At 40.6% G+C, this 18,224-nt stretch overlaps 2 protein-coding genes and 1 non-coding gene across 12 annotated transcripts in view; 1 reads left to right on the top strand and 2 right to left on the bottom strand.

Annotated features, from left to right (window-relative positions):
* LOC111871558 (cholecystokinin receptor type A) overlaps positions 1–18,224 on the top strand; it is a 578,235-nt gene that overhangs the window by 507,923 nt on the left and 52,088 nt on the right. The window lies entirely within an intron of this gene.
* LOC111871583 (luciferin sulfotransferase) overlaps positions 1–18,224 on the bottom strand; it is an 82,315-nt gene that overhangs the window by 53,530 nt on the left and 10,561 nt on the right. The window lies entirely within an intron of this gene.
* Trnai-aau lies at positions 408–481 on the bottom strand. The gene has a single exon. It is a non-coding gene; the product is annotated as a tRNA-Ile (tRNA).

Genomic DNA, 18,224 nt, shown 5'->3' with positions numbered 1-18,224 from the left:
GGGAGCAAGATCAAAGACACAAAATATATTGTTTGTACTTGAGACGGAGTTTATATCATTTATCGTATGGAGTGCAACAGGATGCTTAAATATAATATTATTGGCTATAGTTTTTAAATTAAAAATTTGCTTGTCTCGTGACTTGTCGTATCGTCCACATTACTTGCGAGCATAGCGAGTCACACGAGCACGAGCACGAGTAATGTGGACGCGCCTTTAACCGCACTCACTCGTCATTCTCCTGGCATTAAATATTGGGTTCCTTTGAGATTTATAGAGGAAGTGAAAAAAAGGAGTTGGAACGAACTAGTCAACGGTTGCGTCTGACGTACGCTTTGGCCTACTTTCATAAAGTAGGCTTATGCGAGCTCCATCTTCTCTGTGTGTTTTTGTATCTCCCCACTCCCAGACACCGAAGGGATTCGAACCCTCGATCTCCTGTTTATTAGACAGGTGCTTTAACCAACTAAGCCACGGCGCCGATTGCACTCGGGTAATGCTTGCTACCATTCAGTCCAGGACCTTCTTCCTTCTCGTCTGCTGTCCAAAAACATAAAAATTACAATATACAAAATTATAATTTTGCCTGTGGTTCTGTATAGTTGTAAAACTTGGTCTCTGATATTAAGGGAGGAACATAGACTGAGGGTGTTTGAGAACAGGGTGTTGAGGAGAATATTAGGGCAGAAGAGGGATGAAGTGACTGGAGGTTGGACAAAACTGCATAATGAGGAGCTTCATAACTTGTACTCTTCTCCAAGTATAATTACAATGATCAAGTCAATGAGGATGAGGTGGGCAGGGCATGTAGCACGAATCGGGGAGAAGAGGAATGCATATAGGATATTGGTGGGAAAGGCAGAAGGAAAGAGACCAAGGCATAGGTGGGTGGACAATATTCAATTGGATCTTAGAGAGACAGTATGGGATGGTGTGGAGTGGATTGATCTGGCTCAGGATAGGGACCAGTGGAGGGCTCTTGTGAACACGGTAGTGAACCTTCCGGTTCCATAAAATGCTGGGAAATTCTTGAGTAGCTGCAGATTTGGCTTCTCCTCAAGAAGGGCTCAGCTCCATAAGTAAGTAAGTACGTAAATTATGTACATTTCCTTCACATGCTACCTTACTTACTTACTTACTGATGGAGCTGAGCCCTTCTGAAGGAACCGCCAATTCTGCAGCTACTCAAGAATTTCCCAGCATTTTGTGGAACTCGAAAGTTCATTACCGTGTTTACAAGAGCCCTCCACTGGTCCCTATCCTGAGCCAGATCTGTCCAATCCATACCTTCCCATCCTGTCTGTCTAAGATCCATTCTAATATTGTCCACCCACTCACATGCTACCATCTTATTAATTTTCTATCCGTATAAACGTAGTGATAGCACTAGACAGTTCACTCCATAAACTCCAATTAGTAATCTTCCAAATTTCGGCGACAGTAACAATATTTCAAAATGTCCGTCATCTGTGATAAGCCAGACATCTTAGCATTTCTGAATGTCAATATATATGCCCACCGTCCTGATTAAAATTAATTCCTACTGAAATATTAGTTTTAATATTGTCACATGTATGAGGGTCACTATAGAATGGATTTGGATTGGTAATTGGAATTACTGAACTATTGCAGAACGTAACTACAAACAACTACGATAGTCTCGCTGAGTTAACACACTCCAAAGTTCACTCTAACAACAGGACACATAAAGTCTTCTCAGTTTGCTATGTCTTCACCAGTCGTTGCCTGGTAACGGATCCCAACAATGACCCCTGCTTCCGTCCTCATATTCTTAACAGCTAGTGAGTGTCTTACAACTAACTCATTGCTCCAAATCTCCTACTTCTAACATCTCGGCACGGAGGGCACAGAATACGCCGTTCCTGTGTTGTATCCAGTTTTACCGTGGAAACATGGCTGTTTGCGAGGCCGTTACTTACTAACGACTGTTGTATATTTGCTTATCTCGTGGTCGTTGCCCAGCAACGGATCTGCATGTCCTGATATGCTGGTACAGAAACTTTTGGAATATATCGAATAATGTAACTCTAGTGACAGTGATCTTCAAGGATGTTTCTTTCTACGCGATCTGTTCTCAGGTCAGTGAACACAGCACAGGCATGCCAGTTGGTTTACACCTCATCTGTCAAGTTTGACATCAATTGACCACTTTTCTTCTCATATAACAAAGAAGATACAGTCCAGTAGCTCTTTTCAAGAAATGGGGACAGAGTAAGAAGTAATGCTATCGAGGTTTCTCTGTCGTCACGGTTACTACTACACTCTGCAGACACCTGTTAGTGTTTATTTGTTTATTTCTTATATGCCGTTTATTTAACTACTGTGTTGCTATTTCAGATTATATAAAATAAAAGGATAGGATTATTTAATGGATAATTTCAAATTATGTGGCTGGAAGAGTTAGTAGCCAATTTTCAAGTAGGAACTGAGAAAAAATAAGGAAAATGTCAGTCAGGATAGCCGACACCCTAGCCAAGATTCGAACCTGTCTCTTCCTAAATACAAGTCAAGAGCACTCTTTCTTGAGTCAGTCAGGTCACTGTGTACCTGCTAGGATCCCAGTTGACGTTTTCTTGCTCTCCTCAGTTTCTTCGGTCCAATGACTTCAGAAAGCCTTCAAATAAATCAAGAGCCTTTCTCCAAATTAGCTCCTTATTCCCCAGTCTGTCTTTCTTCATTCGCCGCAGTATAATTTCATTAGCTGATAAGCCTCGCAAAGTTACAGAACACAAAACAAGAAGTTCCGGGAGAACTAAGCGCCTATTTCCTTTTGAAATGGCACGGCCAGCACATAAAACGAAGCCTACTCGTTGCCGCGAGAACTTCGTTACCAAGTTATTACCTAAAACAACAAGGGGATGCACACACAGACCCAAAGACTCTCCTTTCATAAGACGCGGACCGCAAAGAAAATGACGCGTCCAACAATTATTATTGTTGCGAATATTCTTTGTCGCAGGAGCCGTTGCCTAGCAACGAATTTAGGGATGCTTAAGCTGAATCGTTGCTTTACAACGATAGGAGCGAAACACATACAGACACTCAGAGTGATGGTAGGGATTTACGAAGAACGCCGTTGAGACGGGCTCATTTTCCATGATATACAGTCCAAGTTGCATAGAGACTGGTTCAGGAATTCAGAATCCGTTACCTAGCAACAACAGAGAGATAAACATAGAGACACACAGACTGAAGGAAGGGATTTATGAAGTACCCCGTTGAGATATCATGATATATGCAGGCTATTTGGAAGTAACCTCCGGTGAGTTGTTAACAAAACAAGCAGTCACAATTTTATTTTATACAAAAGATACATAGATACTTAAGCTACTCCTTAACATATTCACCGCCGGAGTTGAGGCACTTGTCGTATCGGCAAATAAGTTTGTGTATGCCTGTATCAAGGCAGTCTGCCGCCTGTGATCTCAGCCACGCTTTGACACCTTCCATCAACTCCTCATTATTGCTGAAGCACTGTGATCACAACCAGTTCTTCATGTAAGTAAACAGATGGTAGTCTGATTTGTTTCATTCTGGTCCGTCACACTAATAATATTATGAAGAATTTAAATATTTCCGTCCAGTGTGACTGGTTAAGATTTTTTTTTCTATTTCAATTATTCATGCCCTTGTATGTTTCGGTCTTCAGAAACAACTANTTTTTCTTCTACCCTGAAGATGGAGGCGATACGTTCCTCCGAAACGTCGGTTAACACCACATATACACGGTGCCAAATCCCAGAAGACTGCTTTCTTCATAGTCACCGCCGTAAAAGCCTCATATCTTACAACTCTATTGATGTAAAGGTGTCTTTCTGAAAATGGTCTCTGAAGACCGAAACATGTAAGGGCATGAGTAATTGAAATAAGAAAAAAAGAATCTTAACCAGTCACACTGGACGGAAATATTTAACGTTTTCATAAGATGGCAGTCACTCGGAACGACATGAGGACTTTAAGGAGGGTAGTCGAAACATTTCCAGTTGAAATGCCCTAGTAGTGCTTGAGTGCAAGCAGCTGTACGCGGATATGCAATACACTGGATGTCAGCATTCCACGCCTTTGTTCTGAATGGCCTTACGCAATTATTTGTTGTTTTGCAATACACTTGTGACGCTATTATGGTCCCTTCTTGCTTGAATTTCACCATCAGCACTCCTTTCCTGTCGCCGAAAACAGTTGCTATCAGCTTCCTGGAAGACATCTCTTTAAACTTATTCGGCTTTCCACTGCTTTTACTGCTCTTTTTGTTTCCAACGTTCGCAAATGAAACCCAGGTTTCATCACCTGTTACTCGTATGATATGATCGAGAAATTCACTGCCATCTTTGTGGTATCGCTCAAAGAACTCAAAGCCGAAGCCATTCTCTGCGTTTTGTGCACACCCGTGAGCATTTTCGGAAGTAATCTTGCATAAAACTTGTTTCAATAGTCTAGCCTAACTGTGATAATCGCGTGGGGAAGAGTGTCTGAAATTTGTGGAAATTCAGACGAAAATTCTGAAATTGTGAAGCGCCGGCTTTCACAAATATTTGGTACACATTTCGAACAAGACCATTACTCACTACAGATGGCCGTTCATTTCGCTCTTCATCGTGCACAACTGTTCGTCCATCTTTGAACATTCTACACCACTGTCTCACAGTTGCTTTACTCGTTACATTTTGACTGTAAACCGCCGCGCATCCTTCACGATGGATTTCCGCAGCACTCATGTTTATAGCGTGAAGAAAGAAGGTAACAACGCAAATTTCACAGCTGGCGGTATTAACAATCGCAGGACACATCATTACTTACTCTGTAGAGACAAGAACAAACACTAGGTGACCAGTTATATGATAGTGTAGCGTGTTGTGTGTGTCACGCTACAAATAAGTTTACGCCGTGTTCGATATAGCGGATTTATTCCGCTCGCTCACCCTACACACTTTACAATCATTTGCTCTTGCAGTGTTACAATTTCTGCTTACAATATCTCGGCGGTACTGGACTGTCTTCTCTGGCGGTTTACAGCAGACTAACTTCTTTTGGCGACTAATCCGAGACTCTCTTCTTCGACGGTTGGATAAAGACCCACTGTGCGAATGCATTCAACCCCGTTTTTTATAACCTCGGTCGCTGCTATGCAACGAACCCTCTGTTATAGCCGTGGAGACTCCTGTTGGAACTACAATAGAGCGATTGTTGTTTCCTATGCAACGGTCTATTCTAGCGTTTCAATAGAAGTGACTCTTGTGGATTCCCAACACGTTACAATAGTTTACAAGACAATGAGTCATGTGACGCTACCTCGCATGCGCGAGATGTCCCCCGCTTCTACATTAGTTCCCTAAAATAAACGGAGGTTACTTTCCGATTGGTTCAGGCATTCAAATATTGGTGGAGGTCACAAACACACAGACAGCATGGTAATCTCATAAGCCTACTTTCATTTTTGCAAAACAAGGAAGGTATACTAAACACAACTCATGGTGCTAACGCAGAAGTACCCGAGAGTAGAGAAGTTTAGAGTGAGCCCATCGGAGAATCAGATTCAGGATATGTGAGCATCCATCATTAATTTGTCTTTACTTCTTGCAGCTGTAGACGTCACACAGTATGTGCTGTTTGAGAAATGCCCTCGAGTATTTACAGCATGTACTGTGGACAGTCGCTGCAGTGACTAAAGACAAATCGACGACAGAGTCACAAACTAATATTCCTTCTAGATCTGAGATTGCAGATACAACTGTCTCCACTACGATCAACAGTCCCTCACAGCAGCACACAAATATGATGCTTCTCTTAGTGGAACTATTGCTTGTTTGCTCCACAATTTCCGAAAGGCTTCTAATTGTGTTTCGTACAAAGATATGAAAGCTTGTATATTGTTCCTAAAATATCAAACACAATAGCATTGTATTAAACATACCCTGGTTCGAATCTTGCCATGAAACTGTGCTGAGTAAAATAATCAAATAAGCTAGATCATGGAAACTTTCTTACAGAACTCCCCACAGAATGTTACTATGTACAATATATCGCTTCTACTACATATCTGGAGGGTGCTGGTCATAAGGCAACATAGTACTTAGGTTTGGAGGAATACCGCCTCTGTGGTCTAGAGATCAAATTTCCTGCCTACAGATCCAGAGGTCCGATTTCGATTCCCGGAGCTACCAGATTTTCTGAAAAGTAGTGGGTCTTGAACGGGGTCCACTCAGCATCGTGAGGATAATTGAGGAGCTAGGTCAAGAAAATAACGGCTCCGGTCTAGAAAATTGAAATTAACGGCCGTGGGGATCCCTTGCGCTGACCACGCGACACACTCTATCCGCTAAAGTTGGCACTAACTTCGCCGACAAGTGGCAGTCACTCGGTCGGTTGGTAGGTATAGTTCGCTTGCGGACTGCAGGACACGGAGTTTTTGCAGGAAAATTTTGCCTCCATGTTCATAGTTGCAGAATGTGTAATAGTAAGTGTAATATGCTGGCCCGTTTCCTTCTCTTATTTCCCTATATCTTTACTCTCGTTTTCCCTTGATAATAACTTTTGTGCCATGAAGTTGTAGGCAGCGGGTTCCTCCGAAACACTGGTAATATTCCACGAGTATATACAGTCATCACATCCCAGAAGACACCAATTGTTATAATCATTGTGAATACTTGGGATTTCACATTTGAATTGTTGTAGAGAGATCACCCATAAACACGCTCTTCTTATATCCTACATCACGTGTCACATATTTTACGTGCTAACAATCACAAATATTCATGTCATGTTGCGAAAGTGCAATGTATGTATATCTCAGAGAATTAATGTAAACGGAGTCTCTATTATGTGAAATAACCGCTGGCGGGGAGGGGATGTCCTCCATAGAGCAATACGTCACAATATTATAGCATGTAGACCTATTGTTGAGTAATGATTCTGTAAACAAAGTCAGTTGCTAGGCAACAGATTCTTAACACGCACAAATAGACTAAATGGGAAACGGTGTTCTCTAAGGGGACCGTACGACAGCTGCTTGAGGCAGCAACGGAAGAGCTGTTGAGAGAATTGTTTTCTATGCGGTCCATTACGAGGAGTTATATGCAGGAGAAATCTAGCGTGTGGAGGCGGGTTCGAATACCTCCACCGTGACCCTGCGTGTCATAGGAGGCGACGAAAAGGAAGTCTCAAATATGAGAGAGTAAAATGTGGTCGCAAGTCCCAAGAGACTAGGACCCGAGCAACCCTGCGCTGGCAAGGGCCAACAGAATATACAAAAGACAGACCCATCCTCTCGTCAGAGAGGGCGCCCCACAGAAACAAGACCGTAACTGTAGAGGAGTAATAAATATCTGGTCATGAGCCCCAGGAGTGTGCTCGATACCAAGACTTAAAGACTGGCTGTCTGACCATCAGTCGCGATGTAACTTTGACTTTGAATTTACTTAGGTGTGAAGAGATTCACTGACCAGTAAGGACATGAACAAGGTAGATGAGGGATCTACGGCTTTGGAAATCGTCATCAGGCAACGACTGATGAAGACACAGCAGACTGAGAAGACTTAGTACGTGCAATAGAGAACTGCAGAGTGCTATCACTATACTTGCTTGTAGTTAGGAGTGGTGCGCATAAGTGTTCAATAAATCCAATTACCAATCCAAACCCCACCTATAATCACTCACTTGATAATATGCAAAGAAGCAGCCAGTATGTAGGATAATGATTCATTTAGAGTCCCTGCTATTCTCCCGACGTAGGTATAGGCCCTGCACTGCTATATCTGAAGCAAAGTCTGCGTTATATGTTCGTCTGAGACCTGTTCTTTACTTTTATGTACACTTAGTACATCCAAACAGATATTTTATGTTGAGAAACAAGGCTAGAAATTTTAAATAACTGCCTTACTTCTGTACGTATAAAAACACTACAGAGAAAACTGGGTCACAAAAACACGGAATACTGTGTAGTAATTTAGTTCTCTTCTTGTACAAGAGAGGGCACTTGCAGCAGTTCCTATGTGATGGTGACTAGTGGTGCCACGTTGATTCTCATTATCTGTGTACCCACTGCCGGCGCAGCTCTCACTTCTTTGCTTCACAGATAATTCTAATTGAGAAGAGGGCCCTGTTAATGGAACAAAGCACGAAGCAATATCTGAAGGTTCCCTTTGTTCTTCATACAGAATAATGTCTCATTTGTTCATCATTTTCAAAATAAGCGAAATGTCTTAATAATTAGTGCACACAAGTAACCCTAACCGTTCTTGTAGAGATTATTGAGTTTGTTATACGCCATGGAAACTCTCCGGGATGATGTAAATATTCCTTTATTTCAGGAAGCTTCCTACCCTTAGGTAACCTGTTCATAAAAGGAGAATTAAAGTTAAATGAAAATTTGTGAGGAAATTTTAAGGACGAACGCTAGGTCATAAGAAGGGTAGTAGAGAAGGCTGTGGATTTAACCACACTTTCCTGGGAAGTTCTATGACTACATGGACAAAAAGGAAGAAAACTTGTAAGAGAAAGGAAATACTTTCATGTTGCTTAGACTATTGCTCTCTTTACGTCACTGCTGATGTTACGTAATTTACGGTCTAATCGCATATAATAAGAGAGTAGGTCATTGTATGGCCGTACCATAGCTCAGGCGGTTAGTTTCCGGCTTCCTACAGCGGCACCCCGGCTTATATCATGTTCGATTTGTGGTGGACAAAGTACGTAGTAGTTGAACAGGTTTCCTCGGAGTACTTCGGTTTCCCTTGCCAATTCTTATTCCACCGACTGTCCCACATGCATGGATCAGCCTATCATCGACGCTGTATAGTCTTAATACTGAAAGCTTTGTTAAGTAACAAACTTAATACTCTGTGGTAAGGAGGGATGTTCTGTAAAATGGCCTGACATATTGTAAGATATAATCCTTTCCTTTGTTAGGAGAGACTTAAGGAAATGGTAAATATCTAAATCAATATACAAGGTCTCGAGCCAGGATTGGAACCGAATAACTTAAGAACCTACTCAGACGCATTGTTATTATGGGAGCCATCAAAAGAGCACAATTAAGCAAACTCCGTGGCCTGTAGTCCGCAAGCGAACTATACCGACCGAGCGACCGCCGCTTGTCGTCGAAGTTAGTGCTAACTTTAGCTGATGGTGGTTGCCGCGTGGTCAGTGCAACGAATCCCCACGGTCGTTAATCTCGGTTTTCTAGACCGGAGCCGCAATTTCGTTGAAATAGCTCCTCAGTTATCCTTGTGAGGGTGAGCGGACCCCGTTCCAGACCCACTTCTTACCTGGGACCTCTGGATCTGTAGCCAGGAACTGTGATCACTAAACCACAGATGCGGTCTTTTCTAAAGAACTTCAGTACTAAATATGTGATCACGTATATAAGCGATTCTCTGTATAACTTTATTGCCATTGAGAAAGTACTTGGTTCTCCGAAGAACTCCCACAGGATATTGAACGTACGATCAGCAACCGACAGTGTATAGTTTCGATACAGAAAGAGTCGTCAAACCGCCAGCTTATAGATCGATCAAGAAAATATCGAATGTTTAAGAAACTCTCTAGCGTTACTTAATGTAGGATGAAGAAAGTACTTTCTTTATTGTTTGCATCCTGTTGTGTATTGTTATACAGTATTACAATGGCCGCCAACAGTACAAATAGAACTACAGGAAAGGAACAACCGCTATCTAATAACAAGAAGAAGTGATTCCCGTAAAGAACACAATACAACCTACGCAATAACTTTACCACCTTCACCTACGGCACCGCAAAGGAAAATAGAACATATACCACTTACGTGCGGAAAACCGCCGCTTAATATGTGCACAAAGTAATTAAAAACAACGCAGGCTCCCAGTACACCCCTCTGCTCTGTGAGACAACACCATACACTTCGGCTTCCAGATCAAATAAAAAATTTTAATTTAGTTTTATCTCTGAACTGTTAGCCTCTGTGTTTAACGTTTCACATTTTAGGACTAATATTCAAATGTAACGAAACACAAGAATGATGAAGAAATTTATATTATTGGCCATTAATAAGGATCCACATTATAAATACAATTCAATACGAATAGTACATTTGATTAATACTCCCTGCTGATGATCCAACTGGATCGAAACACGTAGCAAATGTACGTAATAAAATAAAATTAATACAGTAATATTGGTTTATTTATTACGAACTTGTTGTTTTGACGGTTGCATTATAATACAAGAAGAAAATACTTGTTTCTCTGAATAACTCCGTAGCGACACTACGTTATACACGATTAAGATGATGTGTGATGCTCTAAAGAAATTTGACAGTTACTGTCTGACCTACATTTACAAATTCTTCCATAGTTTCAGCGAAAGAATTTGTATTTGATAATACTCGTAGATATTTTAAAATACAGAAAACTTTGTTAAAATAATTGTTTTTAAATTAGGAACAAACGAAAGCAGTGCATATATACACTTCTGTTGACTGTGAACATTAGTAAACCATTGGGAGATCAGGCATAGGTGAGAGGTTAATATTAAAATAGATCTTAAAGAAAGTGAATATTTATGTATGGACTGAAGTCATCTACCTCATGATAAGTCTAGGGTCATGCTTTTGTGCATACGGTTATGAACTTCAAGGAACTTTTGTAACCAGCTAAGAGACTGTTCAGTTCTCTCTAAGAACTCTTCTGAGTGGAGTTACTTAACTGAAGAAGGAATCAAAAATTAGACATTTGTTTCGAAGAATGATATTAATGTTATTAGGAGCCTGACTGATTTCGATCAACTAATCAACTAACTTCATACAACAGTACCTCCCGTTAGCTTCTGGCAGTAGATCCCTTGGTGTGTTGTTTTTTTCTCTCTCTCTCTCTCTCTCTTTTTTTTTTGTACCACTTACTTAACAAAGCTTTGACCAGCTCCGATGATATACCATCGTAGTGCTACAGCATAGGCTTGTTAGTGAATAATGAACTGGAAAGGAAACGAAGGAGTCAGTCGTGTCCTCAGCCTTGACATGGCTTCATTGTATTCAGTTGCCGTGGAAAATCTGCAGCCAGAATTTATAAGCATGACTGTACTTACGCTATCTTTTAGATAAAGGCAAAGTTCAAGAACACAATTATATATTATCCATTGGCCTCATATTTGGTTATCTTATCAGTAAGCTAATATTCACAACCCAGCAGAAGCTTTGTCTTCATATCTCTTGTTTTAGAGTTATTGTAGTAGATTACTACATTACTATTCTAAACTACAGTTCGTTATTTTCTAAAGTCGACTGGAAACGTTAAGTTACTACGAGGGAGAGTCTGTAAATAGGTCACAAATGGAAATAAAACAGGCGTAATTATCGTAATAGGTTTTCATTTAGTATCACTAGGTAGCAGCACAGTCTAGCTTCATGACCGTGTAGGTAGCAGACGCGCATGCGCATGTTTAGAAGCTGGTTTCAGTAGTCAAAATGACGACCGTGTTTGAAAGTATACTACCGAAGAACACTGTTTTATTGTGCATTTTGTGGGCAAAAGGGCTGAATGCAAACGATATTCATAAAGAGGTGTTTCCTGTGTAGGAGTGGGATGTGTTTGTCGCGTAAAACACTTCACAAACCTTTCGCTGATAACGAAATGGTTGAAACGGAAGTGCGGAAGTGACAGAGACAACAGTCCAAAGACTTCTATGCTGCGGGTTTCATCACACTGGCAAAGCGAAGGGACAAGTTTATCAGTGTTTGTGGATAATATGCCGACAATTAAATGCTATTTCCAGGTTCGAACATTACACGTTTTACGTTTTATATCTAGATGTGGCCGATTTATTGACTCTGCCTCATAGTAAGGTACTGCTTTCATATATGTGTATTCATGTAGATAACCAGGTGATCATTAACGGGAACAGAATATAAAATTAAAATGTTTTATTAACACGCAAAGGGTTATTCTGTAGTCTTCGCTGCCAACGGAATCACTGTCATAGCCTTATCAGATTCATTCTTAGTTCTAATCTTCTGCCTGCTTAGACTTACGAGAGAATCTCCTAGTTGTACTTAAACTCGTTTTTATAGACTTGCTACATACAGTTGCTAATGTAAGGATTTCGCAATTAATTCCGCGTCTTTCATGGATGAATTTTCTTTTGGTACTCCTATGGAAGTTTTGACATGATACGAAAAAATTATGATCTTCGGATATAACGACTAAATAAATTCTGAACTAATTCAGTGGAGCACGGTCTTCCGTTGCAAGCTAACGTTCTCCCAGCTGGACAAAATTTTCAAATGTTTTATGGAATTCGGTGATTGTCATGTTCTTAAAAGCATCTTGAGTGAGATGAAGATAACCACACGCCGATATTCTCTCTCGCTGAGACCCATTCTAATATTATCTTTGAACTTAATCCTAGATGGCCTAGTTGGTCATCAGTTATCTGTGCCTTCAGCCAGATTAATTCAGTTATACCAAATTCTGTAAATCATTTACATGAAGTAGGAGAAACTGTTAATTACCTGAAAAGCCGTTAACTTCTGAAGACCGAGTCTTCTTCGTGCACCAAGTTGTACGAACGTAGAGAAAACCAGTTCATGGATGACTGGGAAGACTACACTCTAGTCTTTCACCTCTCTGTCTACAATTGTAATCCCCTCCAGCCCTCCCTGGCGTATGCGAACCAACCCAAAACGCTTGTTGCTTGCTTACGTACATTTGTACGTAACGGCTGTACGACTGGAAGGGAACATCGCGAGCTCGTACGCTTGAGGGGACAGTATCACTGCTCCGTGGAAATGGGGTCTCTTCATGGGACTACTTTTCGCAGCCTTAATATAACAATTACGTGTAGCTACGCACAGATTCATAACCACTCTGCAAATGGATTACATATTGTTTATAAATGTGTTCGAGACATAAGGTAAAGTTGTTCCTGTGCTTAACTCATTCAGCACTACTCATGCCAACGTATGGTGGAGTGGATGCATATATCCAGTTCTTCTTGACCTCGGCACTAGTTGAAGGTGAGTGGTTAGCTTCAAGCCCCGACCGTTTCACCCCTGGTGCCCATTGAATAGTAGGTTGCATGGGTCACAGCGCCGTTCTGGATGACTTGGAGGAAAGGAAAATTTGACCCTACCGGAACTCGAACTCCGACCCTTCGATCGTTCACCCAGTAGCTAGTCTCTATACCGAGTGCGCTATCCCGGCTCCTGTTGGAAACATAACTGAATTTATAATAAGTGAGTTTATAAATTCCAGTAACTGAATTGCGCTGATATACGTTAATTTGGATTCTGCACAATATTACCATCAACAAGTTTTGGATCCTGTTGGTTCGTTCCGACTCCGAAATCCGGTCTGACCGTACCTTCATTGGTGTTCCGAAACCTCTGCTTCCTCTTTGAGTGCACTGCGAAACCCGCTTATATATATAAGAGCCGTACCTTCTTTGCAGATCAATAGCCATTTGCTTCTGCAGAGTTCTGCCTTCTGGGTTACAACACCGTGCCAGCTACCTGTTTCATACAGGTTTCTTTCTTGAATTATTCTTTCAAGATGGCAGCAACATCGTCTGTTGCATTTCAGAGGACTGCAGAATATAGAACTCTCCATAACCTCAAATATAGTGGCTTCTGTAATTTTGTTTGTAGGCCAGAATCATCTTTTTCTTAAAATTTTCATCCTGTGTTCCGGGAAACAGACTAACTCGACCTAACGGACCCAAAGGAGTAAGCTTCATACGTTTACCTCAGGATGGAAGCAGGTTTCCTAAACTTTATGATTTAACCAGAAACGAGGAGGCGATAAATGTCCGACACGAGTGTCAGTCAAATGACACTCTTTCGTCACATATCCTATGATTTATATAATCACTCAGTAATATATTTATATCAGCACTAAATGAACATGGAAGACCAGCGCAGGAAGAAACTAGCCACTGCATGTACTCTACGGGGCAGTCCGCTTTGCGGACAGAACAAACCTTTCTCATTGCCTCTAACATGTGGCTCGCGGGCTCAGATTGGATCTGCTTGGATCTGGTGCATGAGACAGCCATTTCTATCGACCATAAAAATCGTATCATCGATCACTTTTCCTTTCGCATCTGACCCACTTCTGTCGTGTTGCCTCTTAAAATTATATAGCGTAGCCCTATCCTCTGGTCGGGTTTTAACAATTTTTTCCAAATACATTCATTAAATACTAAAAAACTTCTTAAATTCTCTCAGTCTTCATCTATGTGGTGCGGGACTGAATCGATATCAGTTTGAGGTGAAATTAACATAAAGAAATTTAGAAATGAATGGTGTTATTATTGTTGTCGTTATTATTATTATTATTATATAAATAACAGATTCTGTTATCATCTCACGTGCTTGCTGAAAATTACATATAAGAACAAGTTACCTATTATCCTTCAATACGAAACGGTCCCCATAGAACGACCCCTCCAACGATTTTTCGTTACAGTGGGAACGTGTTTACCGACTTTTTGCCTAGCAACGACAGGGGGAGACACATACAGACCCACAGAATCTCGTTTGTTAAGGAACGGACCGTATACAAAATGACACCTACAACAATTCTATTTTTGCGTGTATTCAGTGCCGCGGGGTCGTGTTTATCGACCCGTTCCCTAGCAATTAAAGGAGGGATATATTTTATTGACCCTTTTTTTGCCAACGATAGGAGAGATACACATACAGACACACAGACCGATGGGAGGGATTTATGAAGTATGCCGTTGAGATGGGCTCGGTTACCGTGATATACATACCAAGTTTCATAAAGTTTGGTTCAGGCAATCAAAATTCAATAGGAGGGATGCGCAGAAACACACACACAGACAGCATGATGATCGCATAAGCCAACGTTTATTTCCTCAAAATAAAGAAAGTAGCCTAATCAAACAAAGAGAGAGGGAAAAGCATAATATAATCTCTTTATTTATATAATCAAAGTAAAGACAGAAAATCTCGTTGGTTGTGTAATATAAATTTCTCTAGTCCTCTTAAATGGAATGTATGACTCTACCTATGTCTTGTAGTTACTGCGCCATAGCTCAAGCGGTTAGTCGCTGGCTTTTCACCACGGCGGCCCGGGTTCGATCCCAGGTCTGGTCAAGTGGGCTTTGTGGTGGACAAAGTGACACTGGGCCAGGTTTTCTCCGTGTACTTCGGTTTCCTCTGCCAATTTTCATTCCATCAAATTCTCCATCAACATAGTCACCCGGAGCAGGCTACAATAGGTCAATCAGTGGCCGCCGTGCCGAGTGGACCCAGCTGGACTCCACCCCCACTAAGCGAATGTCTTGTAAACTATCGGTATATTTCAAGTAGATGGCCTGATCAGAGAAGTCCATAGCAGTATGTACGTACGCTTAGAGGTTTATGTATATGTGACGTACATAATAAATAATTTATATGTATATTTATGCATGTATTTGTGTACATAAACTCGCTCACTCATGGAGTTAAGCCCTTCTTGAGAAACTGCCAATTATGTAGCTATTCAAGAACTTCCAAGCATTTTATGGAACTCTGAAGGTTCGTTACCATGCTCACAAGAGCCCTCCACTGTCCCTATCCTGAGTCAGATCAATCCACTCCATACCATCCAATCTTATTTCTCTAAGATCCATTTTAAAATTGACCACTAACTTACGCATTGGTCTTCTTCGTGGTCTCTCTCTTTTTGGCTTTCACACCAATATCCTATATCCATTCCTCTTCTCCCCATTCGTGCTACATGCCCTGCCCGCCCCATCCTCCTTGACTTGATCATTCTAATTATACTTGGAGAAGAGTTCAAGTTATGAAGCTGCTCGTTATGCAGTTTACTCCAATCTCCTGTCACTTCATCTCTCTTGGGTCCAAATATTCTCCTCAACGCCCTATTGTCATGTATGTATATAAACAAATAAAATAATTATGTAAAGCGGTCGGAGCATGGAATGGTAAGGGTAGGAACTCATGGTGGTTTACAACCCCTTTTTAAGTAAAAACATTATGATTTTGACTTATATTTTTGATTCGTTCTTTACAAAATGAGCATGATAATCATCAGAATCATCTGGCGAGAAATCCCGCTGTGCTTCTATTAATACCTTTCACCTGTGACCACTCACTTCTCTCAGCAACCCGTGGGCTTTCCCACGAACAACTGTGCTGTGACTGAAACTGCTCTGGTGGCTGGACGCAGAACTTGCTCGTTGTTCGAGGCTGATAAACAGGATTAGGACGCCCGCACTTCCTTCACGCTCCGCTTGAGCATCTCAAGATAAAGTCCTTCCAAGGTTTGTCGTTACGCTGTAAGATTTCGCTTTAGGTCACAATTGCAGAACTTCATACCAGCTCGAACATCTTCTAGAATTTTAATTTGATCGGTTTAATTTCTCTATACACGGAAACATTCGTAAAAGTTACAGGTATTCCAGAACCACTGTTACGCAGCGACAGTTGAGAAGTATTCTGCAGGTCACTCCACTTATATCAGTTTAATTGGGCTCATGTTGTTACTAGAAGATACGTTCGTATTTCCCGTATTCTATAAATATCATTCTTTGTATAAAAGTTCAAAACTTCTATGTAATTATTTCCATTTATGTTTATTTAGTGGCTTGCACGTTCTTAATATAAATATGTTTGTAAATATTCTCGATACTCTGTAACTATTATCATTCTACTTAAATAATTCCATTAATTTAAACTATTTATTCGAGGTATAGTTTTGAATATAGTTCTCTTTTAAGAGTTATCTTTACTAGTTGAATGAGATGAACGCATAATCGGGAAGTTGTATTAGCCTCTGTGTTTCATCTCCCCTCTCATACCACGAATCAGATATTTTTGTTACATACATATTGTGACATGACGCCTGAAAGCCGAAAGTGCGAAGTCAGAGAAGCATAACGGAAAGGTCTATTGCTGGACAACGGCTAGGTAAGCACTTGTTCCTGCAGCAACGAATTAACACACGTTTCTATAGAGGTGGATCCTTAGAAACCAACTCAGTACAAAACACGTTTTCATGGCAACAGCGAATAACAGAAAAATGAACTCTTCTACTTGGTGTTCTATATTCGGTCAGTATGAAGCCAGACCAGGCCGGGATATAGACTCCAGATGGACCGCGGTTAGTCGCTGGCTTCCCACCGCGGCGGCCCGGGTTCGATCTCGGGTCTGGTCAAATGGGATTTGTGGTGGACAAAGTGGCGCTGGGGCAGGTTTTCTCCAAGTACTTCGGTTTCCCCTGCCAATCTTCATTCCACCAATTGCTCCACAATCACCCACACCTATCATCTGGGGCTGATAAAATGGGCCAGAAGTAGCCGCAGTACAAGGACTTAGTCCTACCCCACTAGCAATAAAAAAATAACAGACTCCAGATCAGGAGTTCACAGAGAAGACGAGAGGTTAGAGACCAGTCCGAGAACCAGAAGGAATTAAATGAGTGAACTGTTGTAACCAAGTATAATTGTAACCGAAACGTCCAATAAATCCAATCATGAAATCTAGAACCCACAATTGTTCGTCACGCTACCCCATATACGTCACGATATATTGCAGGGATGCAAAACTATTGAGCTTATATCCAGAAAAAGTAATGTAGACCGACTTAAGTAATACGTTTTTCACAAGATTAAGATAAAATATAATTCAATCCAATTCGTGTTTATTTACGTGCAAACTTAACAGCATAAAGGCCAATTACAAAATTAGCACGAATAGATAGAAATACACAAAAATGATAATAATAAAAAACAAAATTCAAAATATCATAGTCTTCATTAATTACGAAGTTAACACGAATAAAGATACAGAAACAAATGTAAACAGACAAAGCCACAATGTGACAGAGAAGAATTCGAGTTTCAACTAGAGCAGTATACAATAATAATAATTCAATTCAATTCATTTTTATTTACGTGCAAAACTTAACAGCACAGTGGCCAATTACAAAGTTAGCACGAGTATATAAGGTACAGAAAATAATGAAAACAAAATACAAATATGACAAATAAATCTGTGAGCATTAATCTAAAGAAGACTTAAATATATATATATATACATTTATGAATTATTACGAGTGTTGCTAATACTATTAGTAACTAAATACTAAGATAAGACAACTGAGAGTGATAAAATTTATAACAAGTCAATAAATTAAAACCAATTACATAAGAAAATTAACGTTAGCCGAGGTACACACATTTGTAGTTAATGAAAACACTAATCCAGT

This window comes from Cryptotermes secundus, unplaced genomic scaffold (genome assembly GCF_002891405.2).
Source record: "Cryptotermes secundus unplaced genomic scaffold, Csec_1.0 scaffold152, whole genome shotgun sequence".
NCBI lineage: Eukaryota > Metazoa > Arthropoda > Insecta > Blattodea > Kalotermitidae > Cryptotermes > Cryptotermes secundus.
Note: the sequence above shows the minus strand (reverse complement) of the source record. Positions and strands in the feature narration are given on the sequence as shown.